This window comes from Alligator mississippiensis, chromosome 9 (assembly GCF_030867095.1).
Source record: "Alligator mississippiensis isolate rAllMis1 chromosome 9, rAllMis1, whole genome shotgun sequence".
Classification (NCBI taxonomy): domain Eukaryota; kingdom Metazoa; phylum Chordata; order Crocodylia; family Alligatoridae; genus Alligator; species Alligator mississippiensis.
Window position 1 is genome coordinate 63,197,722 of NC_081832.1, and position 20,001 is coordinate 63,217,722.

A 20,001-nucleotide genomic window follows, 5' to 3' on the forward strand; every position below is an offset into this window, starting at 1 on the left:
AAGTGGAGCAGGCACACACAGGCAGCATGCACCACTCAAAAGCGGAGCCAGGCCATCCGGAGCTGTACTCCAGCTGCCGGCCAGGCTCTACCTACCACACCCAAGGTAACTTGCTGCATGCCAAAGTACACATGGTGTTCCCTGGGGACAAGTAGCAATAGCACAAGGTGTGTCACTGCTACTTGTCCCTGGGGAACCAAACATCCACGCTTATCTGGATGCGACCTGTGACAGCAATACTATTTAAAGGTCAGATTCTTTACAGAATCTCTCTCAGGCACTGTCTAATATTCACCATCACCAGCTTCATTTTGAATTGCAATAGCACATAAAATTCCAAAAGAGACAAAAGGGATTGAAGTCTTTTTGTGCCTATCCCTGGCTTCCATTTCCTGGGCTAAACAAGGCTGAAAGATCTTCAGAGGAAGATTATATGAAGTGGAGTATACATTATGTAAAATGGAGTATAGCTAGTTAGGAATAGTTAGCATCGCTCAAATGCTAACAATTCCTAACTAGCTATACTCCATTTTACATAATGTGTACTCCACTTCATATAATCTTCCTCTGAGATCTTTCAGCCTTGTTTAGCCCAGGAAATGGAAGCCAGGGACAGGCACAAAAAGACTTCAATCCCATAGATTACAAAGCATTGCTGATTTTGAATGGGGTCTTGCCTAGTTTTTCTCACCCAGAAGAGTCCCAGTGTTAAGACAGGGTTAAATATTAGTGTGATTATTAAAACTGGAATAACAATGCATGTCTGACCTCTGTGACTAGCAAGATTGAATAGCTGTGGGAGAACATCCCCTGAAATACAAATATCTATCATATTTAGGTTATTCTACTGAACCCCTATTTAAATATAATCTTATTATCTTAATAATATAAGCATTGATTAATATTTAAAGCTATTTAGCATGCAATTAACTCAAATTACACAAGCCATTACACGAGGAGCAAAATTAGTTTTGTAACTTGCAAGTTATTTACCCTTATGCTTGATTTCTTTCTAATAATTAAGCCAAATTACAGCAATTGACTGTTATTTCATTAACAAGCAAATATTAACTTAATCTAAAAGAAGCAGTTAAAGACAAGGTATTACCAGCCCTAAATCATTCCAATATAAACATGTCAGACCATATCACTTTAGACTTCAGTGCAGAGGTGGATTAAGATTTATCGGGGTCCGGGACAAACAGAAAATTGAAGCCCCTCCCCCCAACCATTTCTGCAATGCACTGAGACATGGAGGGCTTGTATGGTCAGGGGCTTACAGGCTAAGCCCTATGAGGAGAGACTGAGGGACCTGAATCTCTTCAGCCTCTGCAAGAGAAGGCTGAGAGAGGGGATCTTGTGGCCGCCTACAAATTCAATTGGGGGATGCAGCAAGGGATCGGAGATGTTCTGTTCACCAGGATGCCTCTTGGGATAGCAAGGAACAATGGTCACAAACTGACAGAAAGCAGACTTAGGCTAGATATCAGGAAAAACATCTTCATGGTAAGGGTGGCCAAAATTTGGAAAGGGCTTCCAAGGGAGGAGGTGTTCTCCCCTACCTTGGGTGTCTTCAAGAGAAGACTCGATAGTAGGTCTGTGCGAGTTGGCAGCGATGCGATCTGGCTTCAGATCCAGCCACTTCAGATGGCTGCGATCCGATCCGCAGCTCCAGACCAGGTTTCTGCCTCGATCCAGCTGAAGCAGCTCCGAAGCTTTGGAGCCGCCTTGGAGATCCGGCCATAGGGTATAATGGGGAATCAATGAAAGATCTATAACTTTGTTGTTTTTTGTCTGATTTGGATGAAACCTGCAGGGATAGTAGCCTCTGCTGAGAGCACGAAACCTGCCAAGTTTTGAGAAGATTGGTGCAGGGGTTTGGGGGGAACTGTACCACAAATTCTTGAAAGCAAAACTCATGTCACGGCTGTGTGTTACAACACAGGGGTGTCAAAACTGCAGGGCTGGTAGCTTTTACTGAGGTCACAAAGCCTGCCAAGTTTCAAGAAGATTGGTGCAGGGGTTTGGGGGGAACTGCACCTCAAACTGTGGACAAGCAAAACTCGTGCTATGGGTGACATTGCGTGTGTTAAGGAGCAACGGGATGACAGCTGCAGGGATGGTGGCCCCTGCTGTGGCCACGACTCCTGCCAGTTGTGGAGGAGATTGGTGCAGGGGGGTCCTGGGGCCCTGCACCCCTAGCTGCTGACAGGCAAAACTCGTGCCAAGACAGTGTCTGTCTTGGGGCAGTTGATTGTCTGCATTAATTCTTTCCTCTCCTTAGCCTGGTTTATGGGTGCTAATTGATGATCGTTAAGTCGTTATGTAGTAGCTAGGTCCTGTGTATTGAGCTGGTCCCCGAGTCCCTGGTCCCTGAGTGGATCATGATTGATTGATTGGTAAGTGGTAACACAGCAGCTTAGCAGACAGGCCTGCAGCAGTGTCTCCCCTCCGCACCCCAAGACAGACACAGTCAGTGCCACAGCACCCATAGCACCAGTTTTGCTTGTCCATAGCTTGAGGGGCAGTTCCCCCCAAACCCCTGCACTGATCTTGAAACTTGGCAGGCTTTGTGGCCTCAGTAAGAACTACCACCCCTACAGTTTTGACCCCCCTGTGTTGTAATGCCTAGATGTGACAGGAGTTTTAGTTTCAATAATTTGGGGTACAGTTGCCCCAAAACCCCTGCACCAATCTTCTTGAAACTTAGCAGGCTTTGTGGTCTCCATAAGAGCTACCACTCCTGCAGTTTTCACCCTGCTATATTGTAACACCTAGATGTGACATGAGTTTTGATTTCAAGAATTTGGGGTGCTGTTTCCCCCAAACCCCTGCATCCATATTCTTCAAACTATGCAGTATTCATCCTCTCTGCAGAGTATACCACTCCTGAAAATTTTATCCAAATTGGAGAGAAAACAACGAAGTTATAGATATTTTATTGTTTCCCCATTATACCCTATGGCCGGATCTCCGAGGCGGCTCCGAAGCTCTTTGGGAGCTCCGAACCGCTCCGAGAAGCCGAACGAGGTCAGAGCTTCAAACGGGACATGCTGCTTCACACTCCAAAGTGTCCAAAGCTTCTCCAGTTCCAAAGCTCTGTCCGAAGCCTCGCACAGCCCTACTGGATAGGCAAATGGCTGGGGTCACCTGACTCCAGAGCTCTTTCCTGCCTAGGCAGGGGGTCAGACTCGATGATCTGTTGAGGTCCCTTCTGACCCTAGCATCTATGAATATATGGGCGTCACGAATGGAGAGTTTGTGGGGGGGGGCTCCAGCTCTAGGGTGTCCTGCTGTGCTTTGTGTGTCTACGGAGTACACAGGGGTGACACTTGGGGGCTCCTGGAGTGGTGCACAAGGCACTCAGAGCTGCGTGCCACCCCTGTGACAGGGGCCAGGACTGGTTCCGAGTTGCAACTGGCACAGGCTGCTCTGCTCGCACAGGCCCTGCTGCCGGTTTGCAGGGCCAAGTTCATGTGACAGCACTGCAGGGAAGCGGGAGTGGGATGGGACAGGGTGGGGTGCCTAGAGGCTCAGGTGGGGCTGGGCCTATGGGGAAGGGCTTGAACAGTCCAGGAGCATGGGGCAGCCAAAACGGAGCTGTGCTGGCTCCAAGGCAGCTTCCTGGCAGTGCTGGGTTGCTGCAGCTGCAGGAGGGAGCCAAGCCTAAAGCCACCTGCACACTTCTCTGCTGCAGCAGCCCAAGCTTGCAGGCACCGTTGGGCCCCTCCTGCTGGGCTGCAGCTCCAGTACCTTTCCCTCGACCCTTCCAGGCTGCCCTGCAAGACCTGGACCTTCCCCACAGCCATGGGCTCCATCCCCAGCTGGCGCAGCAGGAGTAGTAGCGAGAGCAGGATGCACTGCTCCCCAGGCCCAGGGCAGGGACTGTGGCTGCCCAGCCCACAGGTCTGCACTGGAGCCAGAGCCCAGGGCTGGTCGTGCATGACCCCATGCAACATAACCCCATGGCCAAGTGGCATTGGGGGTGCAAAGCTGCTTCCCTTTGGGCACATGTGGTGCAAGCTGAGCTCCAGGGATGGCTCCTTGCTCTGCCACAGCTCAGTCTGGCTGCAGCAGTGCCCAGGCACCACGCAGGATTTTGGCCAGGCTGGGCCTGGGTGGGACTGCCCCACCATCGGCAGGTTCAGCCACACATTGTGGTCTATGCCACGCTCCAGCTGCTCCCAGGGCTCTGGCGTGATCATGCCCCATGCTCCACCCGGTACCTGGCAGCCACGGCCCACCACATTGGATGCCTGGCCCAGCCCGGCCGTTTTCATCCATGCCTAGCTGCCCCCCATCCCTCCCCACCCCCCCTTCATGCGTCCACCCTCCAAGCATCTGGGAGCCCCTGATTGACAGGGGGTCCTGGTCCTGGGCTTGGGCCTGGGCCTAGCTGGCCCATGCACTAATTCACCTGTGCTTCAGTGACACAAATTTATCCCACGTAGAGATAGAATGTAGTTTTTTCAGAGTGCATCCCTGGTATAAGGATCCATTTCCAGTTGTACTTTCTCATGTTACAGAAGTTGATATGTTGTTTTATTTTTCTGTCTATATTTGAAGTTTTACTTTCATTTGTGTTTTCTACTTAGGCTTTGATCTCACAAAATCTTGCGTCTATTCTTAATTTGATGCACCGTGAGTAGTCGCACTCAAGTCAATGGAATACTCTGAGAGATAGAGCCTCTTTTAGGTAAATCAACATAATTGGAGGTCATAGCATGTAAACTTAAATGCTCACATAGATTGTGGCAGGATTGGTGTGTTGAGTATGTTCTTAAGTAGTTTCCTGACTGGCGATGCTTTCCTAAACTTGGGCTTATATGAATAATCACTAAATAAAGAAGTGGGGAGAAGGGCAAGCAATGCAGAGTTGGGTTTTCTGTCTATCTTTCTACTTTGTACATCATGATATGCCGTTTTTGTCACCCCATGTTCCTCACTAAACTTGTGTCATATGTAAAGCTTTAGGCAAATGTAACCAGTGGAATCCAGACTATTTTTCACCTGACAAGGGTGCAGATTCAGTTCCAACTGAAAGGCCAGGGCAGCATAATCAACTTAATTACAATTTATTGTTCTCTCACACAGTCTCCAAAACTGAACTGCACTTTGACCAATACCAGACAAACAATGGTTATGGGGAGGGTAATGAGGAAAACTACGTGGTGTCAGATATCTTAATAATCTGAAATTTGGACCATTTTGGGGGGAGCCTTCCTGAATTCCACAAATTTTTATGTGAACATAAAGTCAATGCGTCCATTTGCCAATGAACCTGCATTCATTTTCAAGCATGTGCCATCCAAATAATGAATTTATATTAAAAGCATGCATAGGGAACAATTTCACTCCAAAACTAAGTGAAAGAAGTAGTTTCAACTCCGCTTGCCAGGGAAATGGAAGTCCATGAATTCATCTGATACACCAAAATTTCACACCTTTTAATAATACAGTAGTGTAACAAATCTTCTAGCACAATACTTTCCAAATTGATGCCTCGACTATAGTGGAACATGGGGGCAGGACATGGTGCAAGTATTGCTACACATCAACTTACATTTCTATATGCATAGAAATGTGGATCTCTGTGTAAAATCAAGGGCACCTTCAAAGCAGAGACAGAGAAAGTACTAAAACTTAACAGCAAATTGTCGGGCAGTGATAGTTGTAAGAAAATCATCTTCAGCATCCTCTTCCTTGCACTATTAAGAACAAGTATTGAAAACATCACTATATGTCTTGCTGGCTGCTTTATGTCCTGCTGGTTGCTTTTTTTCTAGATACTTGTTGAAGCTAAGTAAAGACTTGAGCTGTTTCAAAATGCAGCTATATTTAGGACTCAGCATGTTAATGTTTCTATTTGCTGCACAGCCCTAAGGAATTTTTCAGATAGCTTTTATGGTATTTTGGTTGCTAGGGAAACCACTTTTGGGGTGTGTGTGTGTGTGTGTGTGTGTGTGTGGATGTAGAATACACTCTTTCCAGACTTGCAGCCACAGAAACTCATGTTGTGTTAAACAAGACAAATACATGACAAAGAAATCTCTCTTTGTGCATTGTTCTGTATATAGACAAACACAAAGGCAAGTATTGTGCTTATTACATCTTGGCTCTGACTCACATTTGTCCCTCTAGACATGCTGCACCTTCCCTCAGGGGTGGATTTGGTTGATTGCATTACTTTCTCTCTCAGAACTGGGAAAACGTATAAAACGGCTGAGTAAGATTTTGAATCTACAGCTTCTCTGTCTTGCAGCAGCACAAACCTACCCCGAAGCACCTTTCTCAGTTTTGTTCCTTTACTGATGACCTGAATCACAATCAAAGAATAAAGGAATCACCCAGGGAGAATAATTATCTGGATTTTTTTTCCCCAAGTCTGTCCTTTTTTCCTGCCCTCCTCCTCTCTTTTTCAAAGCATTTGCTATATTGGAAAGACTCACAATTCTATGAAGTGACAGTTATATGAAGTGACAAGTGGTTGGAAGATTGAAGCATCTGTCTTTCTTGGTCTGTGGCCCCTTGTGCCAGAAGAAAACTGACATGACATGATCAGAACAGAAGTCTGGACTAAATCTTTCACAGTATGTTAGGGCAAGTAGAGATGTCTGTTGGAGAATTTACCTTAGTAGGATACCATACAGTCAGTTTGGGAGGGGAAAAAAAAACAAGTTTGCATTTAATTTTTTTTTTCTAGCAGTGTTACTGAGCAAATGTAAATTTGCTATAGGATTCCTCCCCTCTAGGCTAATGGGAAGAGATTTTCTGGTACTATCTTTCCCTTGCCTGAATTAGAAGCTGTGCTTTCTGTAGAATATCCATCTGCTGTTACATTGACTACCACTGGTAAGAAAACTGGGACTCTAGAATTGGGGAAATGGTGGCATTATGCACTGGTTCAGGTAATCTAACATTCAGTCTCAAAGTTTCAGCTCATGTAGCCCTTTATATTTTTTTCTTGTTTGTAAAGGAAGGGGCAGATTGAGGCCCTCATTGTGAGGGAGCGAGTGAGGCTGGGGCTGGGTCAGGCACTGCATAGGCAAGGGAGAAAAAATTATTTGGGGGTGGCTGAACATGTGCATGCATGTGCATCCCCCCCCCCCCCCAGCAGGTAAGTCTGTGGGGGAAGGGGCTGGGGAAGGGGAAAGGGCTATGGTGGGGGGGAGCAGATTGAGGCCCCCGCTGTGAGGGAGGGAGCTGGGCACAGGCAGGAACATGGGCTGGGGTGAACGGGGCCCTAGCCAGGCTGGGTGGTGGAAAAAGTGGAGGCCCGTGGGTGCCCCCTGGGCCTCCGCTTATCCTAACACATGGCCCAGCCGAAGCACCACTCACCCCAGCCCCTGCTCCTGCCCTTCTGCCTCCCTCACCATGGGGGCCTTGATCTGCCTATGGCAGTAAAGGAGGGAGTGGGGCTGGAGATTAAGACCTCCACAGTGCAGGAGGCAGTGATGGGCAGGGGGAGCAGGCAGGAGCACCAGTGCCCCCCTGCAAGCGTAGCACAGGGAGTGGAGCGGCTGCAGCCATTTCCATAAATGGCTGCACTGATCAGCCACAGTGATTGGCCATCGTGCAATTGGCTGTGGGGCCCCCTACCCCGGTCAGTGAGATTGGCTGTGGAGGGACACCCCCAGTCGCTGGGGTGGGGCATGTTCCCCCCCTAAGGTGGCACCAGTTGCCCATGAGCATGAATGATTCACCTCTACTCCTGCCCCACTCCCTCCTACACTGTGGTGGTCTCAACGCCTGGCCCAACACCCCCACCAGGAACAGCCCAGTGCTGCCCCGGCCCTAGCCCACAGTGGCCCACAACCTGCCTTGCCCTATGTGCTGATCCAGGGGCATGCACCCCCCATGCCCTCCCAGGGGTGCACATAGGGGCAGAGCTGGGAGAAGAGCTGAACGGTGGGGGAGCTTGCATGTGGTGGTTGTTGCTGCCACCACCACCCTGCTTGGCCGTGCACCACACCACTTTACCGTGGCTGGTCATGGCTCCCCGTGTTGCTGATGGATCTCACATCCAGTGAATTGCATGCCACTAAGGTTGGGCACAAAACACACTCCCTCCCCCACCATTTAGACCCTCGCAGCTCTGTTGTAAGGGGGTAGTGAGCTGGGGTGGGGGGCGAGGAGGCTGCACAGGGCCAGCAGCACCTTGCATGTCCCTTCCCTGGGTAAGAGATGAAGCATGGGAATGCACCAGGGAAATGGCACCGTTGTGCCCCAGAGCATGCTCCATCCCTGCCTGCCTGCACGTACCCCCTACAATCTTTTTAAGTATCCCTGGGGGTATGTGTACCCCCAATTGACAACCCCTGCTCTTGATCATTCAGATGCCTGATGAATCTGTTTGTGGCTGACGAGCCCAATTCAAGAGTGACACAGCTTGTTACAAGTTTTATAGATCCATATGTTGTCTGAGTTGGAGTCCAATTTACAGCGTGCTGCTTTCTTCTTTGTCACTTTGCTTCCATCCTTTGGATCAAAGCCACTTTTTGTTGAGCAGTACTCAGTGCCAAATGTTGCCTCCAGATTGAACAGGATTTTGCATGCTCCTCCTACCTTTCTACATTGATGTTGAATGACTTCATATCATTTTTGCACACATCATGGTACCACCATAGAGGGTGACCCCACTTTCTACAGCCATTTTGAATCTTGCTATACAAAATATTCTTGGGGTCACAGTCTTCTCCCATTTTTCAGATATGGCTGATCCATTGCAACCTCCTCTTCTTGTTAGAGGTTTTTAAGTGTGTCAGTCATGTGCACTCCAGTACCTCTGTATTTGGTATTCTATCTACCCACTTTATTTTCAGGATCTTATACACACCTCTAATGTTGAAGCTGTTCAGTCTTGTGATATGCCTAGCATATGTAGACCATGTTTCTGAACCATAAAGCAGGGATGACAGCACACAAGTCTTGTAGAGTCATATCTTCACCTTAGCTGATAGTTTGCTGTTATTCCATGCATGTATTTGTAATAGCATGACATTCTTAGCTGGTTTTCCAATTCTGTTAGTCAGTTCAGTCTGAAGGTTAAGATTCCTGCTGATCATAAAACCCAAGCAGCAAAAACTGTCAACAACACCAAGAAATTTATCCTTCAGAGTGATTTCAGGTATTGTCTTTTATACCCCTTGGTACATAATCATAGTCTTCTTGAAACTAATTGCCATCCCAAAGGTCTTACATGATTCAGAAAAGCTGCCCAAGAGCTTTTGCAGGGAAGATTCACTGTGAGCAACCATGTCCACACCATCTGCAAACAGGAAATCTCTCAACCAGTTCTTTCACCTTGGTTTTCACTCTAAATCTTGAGATGTTGAACAAGCCTCCATCTAATCTGGTTCAAAGATAAATGCTATAATTGCTGTCCTTGAATGCATGAAGAAGCAGGAATGAAAAGTAGATCTTAAAAAGCAGAAAGACTAAGACACAATCCTGCTTCACCCCACTGTTAACATCAAAGGCATTTGATTCTTTGTGTTCATACTCTACAGTTGCCTTCATACCTTGATGTAATGAGCTAATTATGTTCAATGATTTGGGGAAGACAACCCAGTTGCTTCAAAACAGTAAAAAGGCCAGGTCTATTGACTGTAATGAAGGCCTTTGTCAAATCGATGAAGGGACAGTTTGTGGACTATATCTGGATAAAAGGACATGTCTTTGGACAGATCACTGAATCAAGCTCACAAAACTTGCTTTTGGAAATCCACAAGACCTTGAGTTTGATAACTTTTAAGATGTTCACTATATTTATTTGTTATTTGTTAAGATGTTCACTACATTCTTCACCACTGTCCCTCACAATATATATTAGGAATATCATCATCTGTTAAAATCCTTCTTTCTCCAGTATAGCTGTTTTAAAATTCTGTCCAATCTGTCAGTTGTTATCATGATTATCATAGTTTAAATGAACTTCAAAACCATGTTCAATTAACATCAAAGGAATCACCCAAACATACGAGGCCTAATCTACAGACAAAATTGCACCCATGGTCGTACATGCTGTATCACAGTTATAAGCATTAATCAGATAATTATCTGAACAAAGAATCTCTATTTTGTGCTTCCATAATTTTGACTGTTGCTAGCCTGAGTTGTTAAGGTTTCTCTCATCTCTGCTAGCTAATTCTGCCTCTCTCTAGGGTATTTACATCTTTCTTGTGTCCTTATTAGCAAATAATGCAAATGTAGGTGGAATCTAGGAGCTTTAATGATGGATTAACTATTTTACTGGGAAAATCTAACTCAGAACTCCCTTTTTACATGTCAGTGTTATTACCCACTTTCAGATCTGATCAGTCTGCACTGTGACTAAGCTTATTGGAGTTGTTTAGCTTGTATTAAAGAAAACTGGAAACTGGTTTAGAATGTCTGGCTACACACAGCATGTCCTGGAAAGGCTAAAGTTATTCTTCAGTATTGGCATCTCCAGTAGTAAGTCTGGAACTTGTCAGTTTAGGTGAGGTGCTTTAGTTTGAAGTACAATCAAATGCAGGTATGGATAACTTTAACCTCATCTTTGCTTTCCCCCATGCCTGGGGCAATGCAGGGACTGATATGGTTCATGGCATAATTTAAAGCAGGCTTGGGGATACGTGATGCTGCTTTACATTACACCATGCTGCCTATGGTGCCTCAGTACTTACAAACACAGTAACACCCCCTCTTGTCCACAGGCGAGCCTATGGGGTCAGAGGAAAAGACAGAGAGGAGCTGTCATGGTAATCCAAACCATTGAAACATTCTTCCACTCAAGGATAATCCTCAGGGAGGAGCTATATCTGTTTAGTTTAACAGTGTTGTGCATTAGGGAAACCAATAGGAAGTGACTTAATGGCCTTGAGAATCGAGTGCTATGGGCACAGTCTCACTCCCTTCCGATTACCATGAAAGAAGGCTTGAGCCCTAGCATAGGATCCATTTTTCTCACTGCAGTAGTGATGAGAGGATTCTTCCCATTAGTAACTAGTTCATAGAGCAGATCATTGGAGATTAGCCAAGAGTTCATTTTAATTTTTGTCATTTCTTATATGGACACTCAAGCTGGAATTAAAATCTGCTTCATTTGCTCAAGCAACCTTTGTGCCTTGTCCTATTTCATGGTATTAATCAAACAGGTTGAATCCAGTAATAAAACATAATCCATGAAGGGCCAGATACTCAAGTGCTTGATATACAAACTATTCTTTTCAGTTACTTGGAAAATCTGAAAGAATCCAGATTAACAAGTAAATGAAATGTGCTGAAGACACAAACTGTTACTGTTTGATTATTAATCTTCCCACTGCTGCTATTGTGTAGGAAAAAATAACCATCGAGACTGAAGATAATGAAAAGAATTTCTTTTGGAAATTTCAAACTACCACTGAAGATTATTATTTTAACTAAAAAACCCCCATGATTAGCAGCTCAGGAGAGAGAATGTGCATGCGGTAAGCCAGGTAGATTGTCAAATGTACTATAAGGACATTGCATATGTAAAGATGCCCCAATTGGATAATCTTGAGAGGCAGAGTCTGGAATAGTTGGATCTATAACTACAGTCTTCTAATTATTGAAATAAATTACCAGCATCAGACCCACAAAGGCATTTCATAGAATCATAGACACATAGAAAATTAAGGTTGGGAGGGACCACCACAGAAGATCATCTAGTCCAACCCCTTGCTCAAAGCAGGACCATCCCCAACTAGTAACTAAATCCTATTTAAGCATTTAATTCCCATTGAATTCCATGTACTTGAAGACAGGAGTGGATATATAAATCCTTTATGTAACCCAGCACTGTGCTAAAGCCTCCTTTCTCAGAAGAGTCTGAAAGCTGTACTAAGGTATGCACTAAGCCATTAATGCTGCCCAACTGCAGGGTTTGGGTGAAAACATGTGGGAAGCACTCTTTTCTCAGTGGTATTCCTCAAGTTATGCAGGATGGCAGTATCAATGTGGCCAAAGACATACTTGTTATATTAAAGTGCTTAAGAGACAACATGGAAGACAGTATGGAGATGCCTTCGATGGATGGGTATGAATAGGACCTCTACACTGACATTACTGGAGTAGCAGAGAGAAGTGAAGTAGCTTATATGAAAGGAGGCCAGTTGTGAGGTGTAAGGAAGTTCTGTAAGATATAAGACCTTGAAAACAAAGCCAAAAAATACTATTTACCTTCATGTTATTAAGTGCTACCCAGAGCTGACCAAACTGATAAACCAGGATGGTGGTATATTGCCACACTATAAACTATAGTAGTGCACTTGAAACAATAGATTTCATAGACATTGGGGCTACCAGGGACCTCATGAGATGATCAAGTCCAGACCGGCTGCCAGAGGCAGGAAGTCTGCAGGGATCAAATGAACATCCAAATGCCTTTTGAATGAGTCCAGAATAGGTGCTTGCACCACCTCTGTGGGGGGAGTCTGTGCCAGACCTTGGACACTCGGATTATAAAGAACTTTTTCCTTATATCGATTCTGAACTGGCCTTCTAGAAGTTTGTGGCCATTAGACCTAGTTATCCCTTGAGAAGCCTTGGTGAACAACTGTTCTCCCAGATCCTGATGCAGCCCCCACCTCTCCCTATATACTTATAGGCAGCCACCAAGTCCCCCCTGAGCCTTCTCTTTGCCAGGCTGAAGAGTCCCGTGTCCCTCAGCCTCTCCTCATAAGGCTTGCTTTCTTGACCTTTGATGGGTGGCTCTCCTCTGGACTCTCTCAAGCTTATCCACATCCCTCCTGAAGTGGGGGGCCCAAAACTGGATGCAGTACTATTATTATTGGTAGATGAGTCCTACCAATAATCCTCCCTCAAAGCCAGAAAAATACAAGGATGGAATTGTGATTTATGTCCTGGGAGCACTTGCAAAAAGCCTGTATGCCAGTGAGTCCCAACTCCTGAATATGTAAAAGAATGCAGATTTGGGCCATGTTAAGTTGTAATTGATGGTTTAACCATTTATTTAGCCATTTAGAATGGGGTTGGCTTTAGGTTTATAGCCTATTTCTCTATGATGGGACATACATTCCATTTGAGTCTTAGGATTGTCTTGCTCAGTATGATGTAGCCACCCAAGAAGCACTGTGGCCCAAACATGAGGTCTAGAGCTAAAGATTAAATGACTGTGATGCACATGCAGCTAGAGATTCTGTGTATCAGCTGGCCTGTAGGCAAGGAAGAGGAATAAGACATGTGTGGCTAGTCTGGGAGGGGAAGGAATGGACTTAAATTTAAGAACAGGCTTTTCAAACACATCTATTTTCACCTCTTTTAAATCCTAAAACTTCCCAAAATGGTAGGAGTTGCAATTCCATTTCCATGTGAACTGCACTGCTCATGCCACTATAGGGCCACGGTAGCGCTGACTATAGGTAATCTTTCTAAACTTCAGTGGCTGCTTGTTACACAGGGACAGGTACACACAGAATAACTGGATATGCGTGTTGTTGTAGACAGACTCACTCTCTTTCCTGTGCACACTCTTCCCAGTCAGATAATCAACTAATGATGAAAGTCCTCTTCCCGGTCAGATAATCAACTAATAAGGAAAGTCAACCAGTCATTCCAATCTCTCATTCCTCCTGTCAGCTGCAATAAAATAGACATACTTTCCTACTCTTTTGTTCTCCTTTGGGCTATGAGCCGAAACAAGAATCCAGCCAAGTTTTTTCAAAGACCTATAAAAACCCCAGGACCTAAGTCTGAGCCCTAAATTATGGAGTAGCATTAGGGCAATTAGACATTTAAGAACAAATCATAGGTACAAAGTGGGATAAATAGAAAATTGGGTTAGAACAGTATGCAATTGCTACTTAATATTCTGGAGTAATAACCTGTAGTTCTCCACTCTACAATTTCTAATTTTATTGTCTTAATTAATTTCACAACTCTTCTACTTGTTCTGAAAACTCCACATGGCCTTGTTCAACCCTACATAGTCCTCTGATCTCACAACTACATACTACTTCCTAGAGTCTCAGGCTCATCTTTGCTCTATTTCAGTGCTCCTCCACAGAAACACATTTGTTCTGTTGCCCTTCTTCCTCCATCTTTCAGGCAACTGAACCACCTCTCCTCTCAGATTTTCCCTCCTCTCTTTTCTCTTTCTGTTTGACTCTCTAAATCACTCTAGAATACTCTCTGGAATCAATTCTGAAGAAAAAGACATTGTACGGTAGTCTCTGGTGAGCAATTTTTCTTTTTTTTTTTTTCCTTATTTGCTGCTTTACTAAGTAAAGGAGAAAGGGGTTGGAATAAAAACACTAAAAACAGACTCATGAGATGGCGTTGAAAGGTGCCAAGGGGACCCTGTGATATGAACTGCTTTCAATGTATTGCCTTCTTACCTGAGACCAAGTCCTTACTTGAGTAATAAAACTGTGCATTTTTCTGGCTGCAGCACCCAACATGCTTTTAAGCATGGGGCTCTCAGAGTGGCATTGAGAGCCTTGATGTAGGTGACTACGTTTTTAATACAGCTCATCAGGAGAGTTAGTTGCTTCAGAAGGGTGATCCAAAAACACTATCAAGCAGCTGCCTAGATCTAGTTAATAGGAAAACTCTGAGGATAGGAGCGTGCCTTAAATCCTGCCTCTTTCTGATCTTAGGTGTCTTACTCAGCACTAGAGGAATAGATGTATGTCCATTCACTTTGGATCCACAAGCTGGAATCCCCTTCTGAAGAGAGGCACTGTAACAGGCTATAGGCTTGCAGCCAGGAGCAATTAGCTAGCCAGTTGATAGGCTGTCTGCCCTAAGGGGTGCAGCTGGCCCAGTTAATTAGTAAATGAGGGGAGGTTGACTGGCTGACAAGGAAATAAAAGGGGGCAGGAAGAGGAAGTAAATTGGAGTGGTGTTTGTTTGTAGGAGAGGTAGGGTTTATAGTGGAGAATTTATGTTTTTTGTTCTGTTCTGTTCTGTTCTGTTCTGTTCTGTTCTGTTCTGTTCTGTTCTGTTCTGTTCTGTTCTGTTCTGTTCTGTTCTGTTCTGTTCTGTTCTGTTCTGTTCTGTTCTGTACTGTGGGGTAGATTGACCCAGGGTTTGAAGCTGAGTTTGCATTGTTTTGCTCTTAGCTGAACCCTGGGAAGCAGAAGAATCAGGACATTACAGCTGGTGTTTCTGAGCCAGAGAAGGACTGTTGCTGGGACCAGATTAAAGGGCTGAAGGACTGATTTGAGCTGGGCTAGCTGACAGCCTGTTACAGGCCTCTATGACTCTTCTTCAAAAAATAGAGACACTGATGTCCCCTTCTCTCTCCCCTTTATTCACTCACATAGCAGAACACTGATCTTACGGTGTGAAAGATGCAGGGCTGATTCCCATCTCTTCTTGTATCTCCGATCTCCTAAGAAGTCCCATTGACACTAAATTGTCAGGCCAGTGAGAGAGAACTGATTCTCTCTACCAGTGATGAGGGCTGTCCCCTTTGAAACAAAAATCCTGAGTTCTTGTCTTTGCTTCAAGGACTATTTCATGGCAGGAGATTATGAGTCATCAGTTGTCACCATTTTGTCTATGATGGCTTTAAAGCCATACTCAAACAACTAAACTTAATCTGTTTTTTCTATACAGAATACAGTGTACCATTCAATGACATACTAATATATGCAGATTGTGACATAGCACTCTTAAAATTGGATTCAATTTAAAATTGTGACAAGGTGGGAGGGCATATTGGATGAGAATGTAGTTTGGAGACAAGTTTTCAAATACATTTCTTCTGTGATAGCAATATGCAACAATCATGCAAGAAAAAAAAAAAAGCCTATTATAGTCCATGTAGCCACAATTTTTGTAGATGTATCGCACTCAGAAATATCCATGCAAGTAACTGAAAACATGACAAAGAAATTACTTTCTATCTTTTTGGCTCAAAGCCTTTGACTCAGAACTTTGTGCATGAAACTCCAAAAGGTGTAACAGGGAAAAAGGTTAAAAGCAGGTTCTGAAGAGGGTATTTTTTAGCCTGATTTTCTTTCTCTCTGTGGTACCTCTTAACCTATCATTATCCAAGATTGTTAACCTTGAACTTAAAAGAAATCGCATGAAAATGCCAGTTAAAGAGAACTGTAAGTTTAAAACAGGTGCTAAAGAGTGTACCTAAGTGAGGGGCAAGACAAGTCTCTCACTGGGATTGTAGAGAAGCAGCAGCAAAGCGCCAGACTACCATGTGTAGACCCTGAGATGGTGCAGAGTCACTTGGAAGAACTGGATGCCTTTAAGTCAGCAGGCCTGGATGAGCTCCATCCGAGGGTACTGAAGGCACTGGCCGACATCATTGCAGAGCCACTGGCGGGAATATTCGAATGCTCGTGGTGCACGGGCCAAGTACCAGAGGACTGGAAAAGGGCCAATGTGGTCCCCATTTTCAAGAAGGGGAGGAAGGAGGACCTGGGCAACTATAGGCCAGTCAGTCTCACCTCCATCCTTGGCAGAGTCTTTGAAAAAATTATCAAGGCTCACATTTGCAAGGACAAATTATGCTGAGGGGAAACCAGCACGGGTTCGTAGCAGGTAGATCATGCCTGACTAATCTAGTCTCTTTTTATGACCAGGTTACAAAACGCCTGGACACAGGAGGAGGGGTGGATGTCGTATACTTAGACTTCAGGAAGGCCTTCGATACGGTATCCCACCCCATACTGGTGAACAAATTAAGAGGCTGTGACTTGGATAACTACACAGTCCAGTGGGTGGTGAATTGGCTGGAGAGTCGCACCCAGAGAGTCATGGTGGATGGGTCGGCTTTGACCTGGAAGGGTGTGGGCAGTGGGGTCCCGCAGGGCTCGGTCCTTGGACTGATACTCTTCAACGTCTTCATCAGCGACTTGGACGAGGGAGTGAAGTGTACTCTGTCCAAGTTTGTGGATGACACAAAACTGTGGGGAGAAGTGGACACGCCGGAGGGCAGGGAACAACTGCAAGCAGACCTGGACAGGTTGGACAAATGGGCAGAAAACAACAGAATGCAGTTCAACAAGGAGAAATGCAAAGTGCTGCACCTAGGGAGGAAAAATGTCCAGCACACCTACAGCCTAGGAAATGACCTGCTTGGTGGAACAGAAGCGGAAAGGGATCTTGGAGTCCTAGTGGACTCCAAGATGAACGTGAGTTGGCAGTGTGACGAAGCCATCAGAAAAGCTAATGGCACTTTATCGTGCATCAGCAGATGCATGACGAATAGATCCAAGGAGGTGATACTTCCTCTCTATCGGGCGCTGGTCAGACCGCAGTTGGAGTACTGCGTGCAATTCTGGGCGCCGCACTTCAAGAGAGATGTGGATAACCTGGAGAGGGTCCAGAGAAGGGCCACTCGTATGGTTAAGGGCCTGCAGGCCAAGCCCTACGAGGAGAGACTAGAGAACCTGGACCTTTTCAGCCTCTGCAAGAGAAGGTTGAGAGGCGACCTTGTGGCTGCCTGTAAGTTCATCACGGGGGCACAGAAGGGAATTGGTGAGGTTTTATTCACCAAGGCGCCCCCGGGGGTTACAAGAAATAATGGCCATAAGCTAGCAGAGAGCAGATTTAGACTAGACATTAGGAAGAACTTCTTCACAGTTCGAGTGGCCAAGGTCTGGAACGGGCTCCCAAGGGAGGTGGTGCTCTCCCCTACCCTGGGGGTCTTCAAGAGGAGGTTAGATAGGCATCTAGCTGGGGTCATCTAAACCCAGCACTCTTTCCTGCCTATGCAGGGGGTCGGACTCGATGATCTATTGAGGTCCCTTCCGACCCTAACAACTATGAATCTATCAATTTATAGAGTGTCAAAGACTCCTAGGACTAAAATTAACATGTGCATAGATATATTTTCATCAAAATATTTGGTCTGATGGAGGTATTAATTATTTTCATAGATATGAAAACCCTGCTTCTGAAAGTGTATCTGTTGAGAAGCCCAGTTAGAGGGAAATTCCAGACATTCCACTTCGGGTGATCATCTATGTCAGTTTACAAGTATCTCAGATTGGGCGCTATTTTGTTTTAGATTCAATCCCTCTACTATAAAAAGTGCCATCATTATAAAGCACCAGTAGTAGGCTGAACATATTTCCTTTTTAACCTTATTTTCCCATTTCTTTCTTTTTGTCTTCACTATATTGAAAAGTTGTGCATCACAGTACCATTGCAAAGAGATCTCTAATGGAAACATAGTAGGAGAACATTACAGAAGTAAATGGTAATAATTACACATTTCCCTTTTTGTCTTTAAAAGGTCACAGTGAAAGTTATGGGAACATAGCTTTCTTGGATGTCTCAAAAAAGAAAGACCATACTCAGTCCTGAGTCCTAAGAGAGCAATCTCTCATCTCCCTCAGTCTCTGTCCTGTCTTTCTTACATGTAAACTGTATTCATAAAATAATTTAATTCCAGAAACCAACCATCCTGTAAACAGACCACTGGAACATTGGAGAGCTCCCAATTAAACCCAGACTGACCTTTATAAAACTGTTTTTGTAAGGATATTTATTTAAAGGAGAACAATTGCTTACTCCATTCCTCTCCATGCATGAAAAGATAGCAGTTCCCATGACTGCTTGATTCCAACTTGATCCCAAGATTGCTAAAAAGTTTTTAAAATCCCAATGCCTTTACCTTCATATAAAGAGTATAATCTCTGTGGAGGCAAATCTGATAGCAGCCAAAATTGGGATTTAACCATAAAAGAGTCACTTCGGTTTGCACAGGTGTTACGTCTATAGCAATCTAACAAGGGTTAGGTCAATCTAAATGACCAATCATGCAAGGCATTCAGAGTGATTAATTCGGACAAGAATGGCATGTCCCATCTAAATTAGTGCAACTCAGGAGGTACACTAAATTAGATCAAGAAAGTGTTAACACGATCTCCAGAGGCCATTTGCAGCATAGCCCCTGGGTTGGGAAAGCCCAGATGCTTGCCCCAGCCCTGGGGCTGTGTGCTATTCCCCCCATGACTCTAGCCAGGCTATTAGGCTATTTTTAGCCCCTAGCCATCCCCACCTCAACCAAGCAACAACCAACACCCTGTCGTGGACCCATCCCTGTACAGACCTGCCAGTCCTGCAAATGGTGAACAGCTCTATACACCATTCACTGTTTGGGGATGGTTTCCAGTCTATGTGGAGGCAAATCTACATTTAGATGGCTTAAAGTAAGCTGCATGTACATAGACCAAGTGCAGCAAATGATTGTATGTACCCTTTATCTGGCATTTTCCTCAAAACAATGTACCCTAGCTTATATAATTTCATAGACATTAGGGCTGGAAGGGACCTCATAAATCATTGGGTCCAGCCCCCTGGCCAAAAAGTAGGAAGTCAGCGAGGGTCAAAGGATCCCAGCAAGATAAGCATCCAAATGTTTCTTAAAAGTGTCCAGAGTGGGTGCTTGCACCACCTCTGGGGGGGGGGAGTCTGTTCCAGGCCTAGGGGGCTCAGACAGTAAAGAAGTTTTTCCTTATGTCCAGCCTAAAACGGTCCTGCAGGAGTTTGTGACCATTGGACCTTATATCCCTTGAGGTGCTCTGGTGAACAGGAATTCCCACAGCTCCTGATGCACACCCCTTATGCACTTATAGGTTGCCACCAAGTCACCCCTGAGCCTCTGCTTCTCCAAGCTGAAGAGACCCATAGCTCACAGCCTCTACTCAGGTCTGTTCTCTTGTCCTTTGATCATGCGTGTGGCTCTCCTCTGGACTCTCTCAAGCTTCTCCACATCCTTCCTGAATTGTGGAATCCAGAATTGGATGCAGTACTCCAACTGCAGACTCACCAAGGCTGAGTACAGCAGGAGGATGACATCCTGGGTCTTGCTTGAGATGCATCGGTACATGCAAGCCAGAATTTTGTTCACTTTGGAGGCTGTGGTATCACATTGGTGGCTCATGTTCATCTTGTGGTCAGTCATGACCCCCAAGTCTCTTTCAGTTGTGGTGTTAGTGAGTGTGACCTTGCCAAGACTATAAGTGTGAGGTGGAGCACTTTGCATTTCTCTGTGTTGAATGC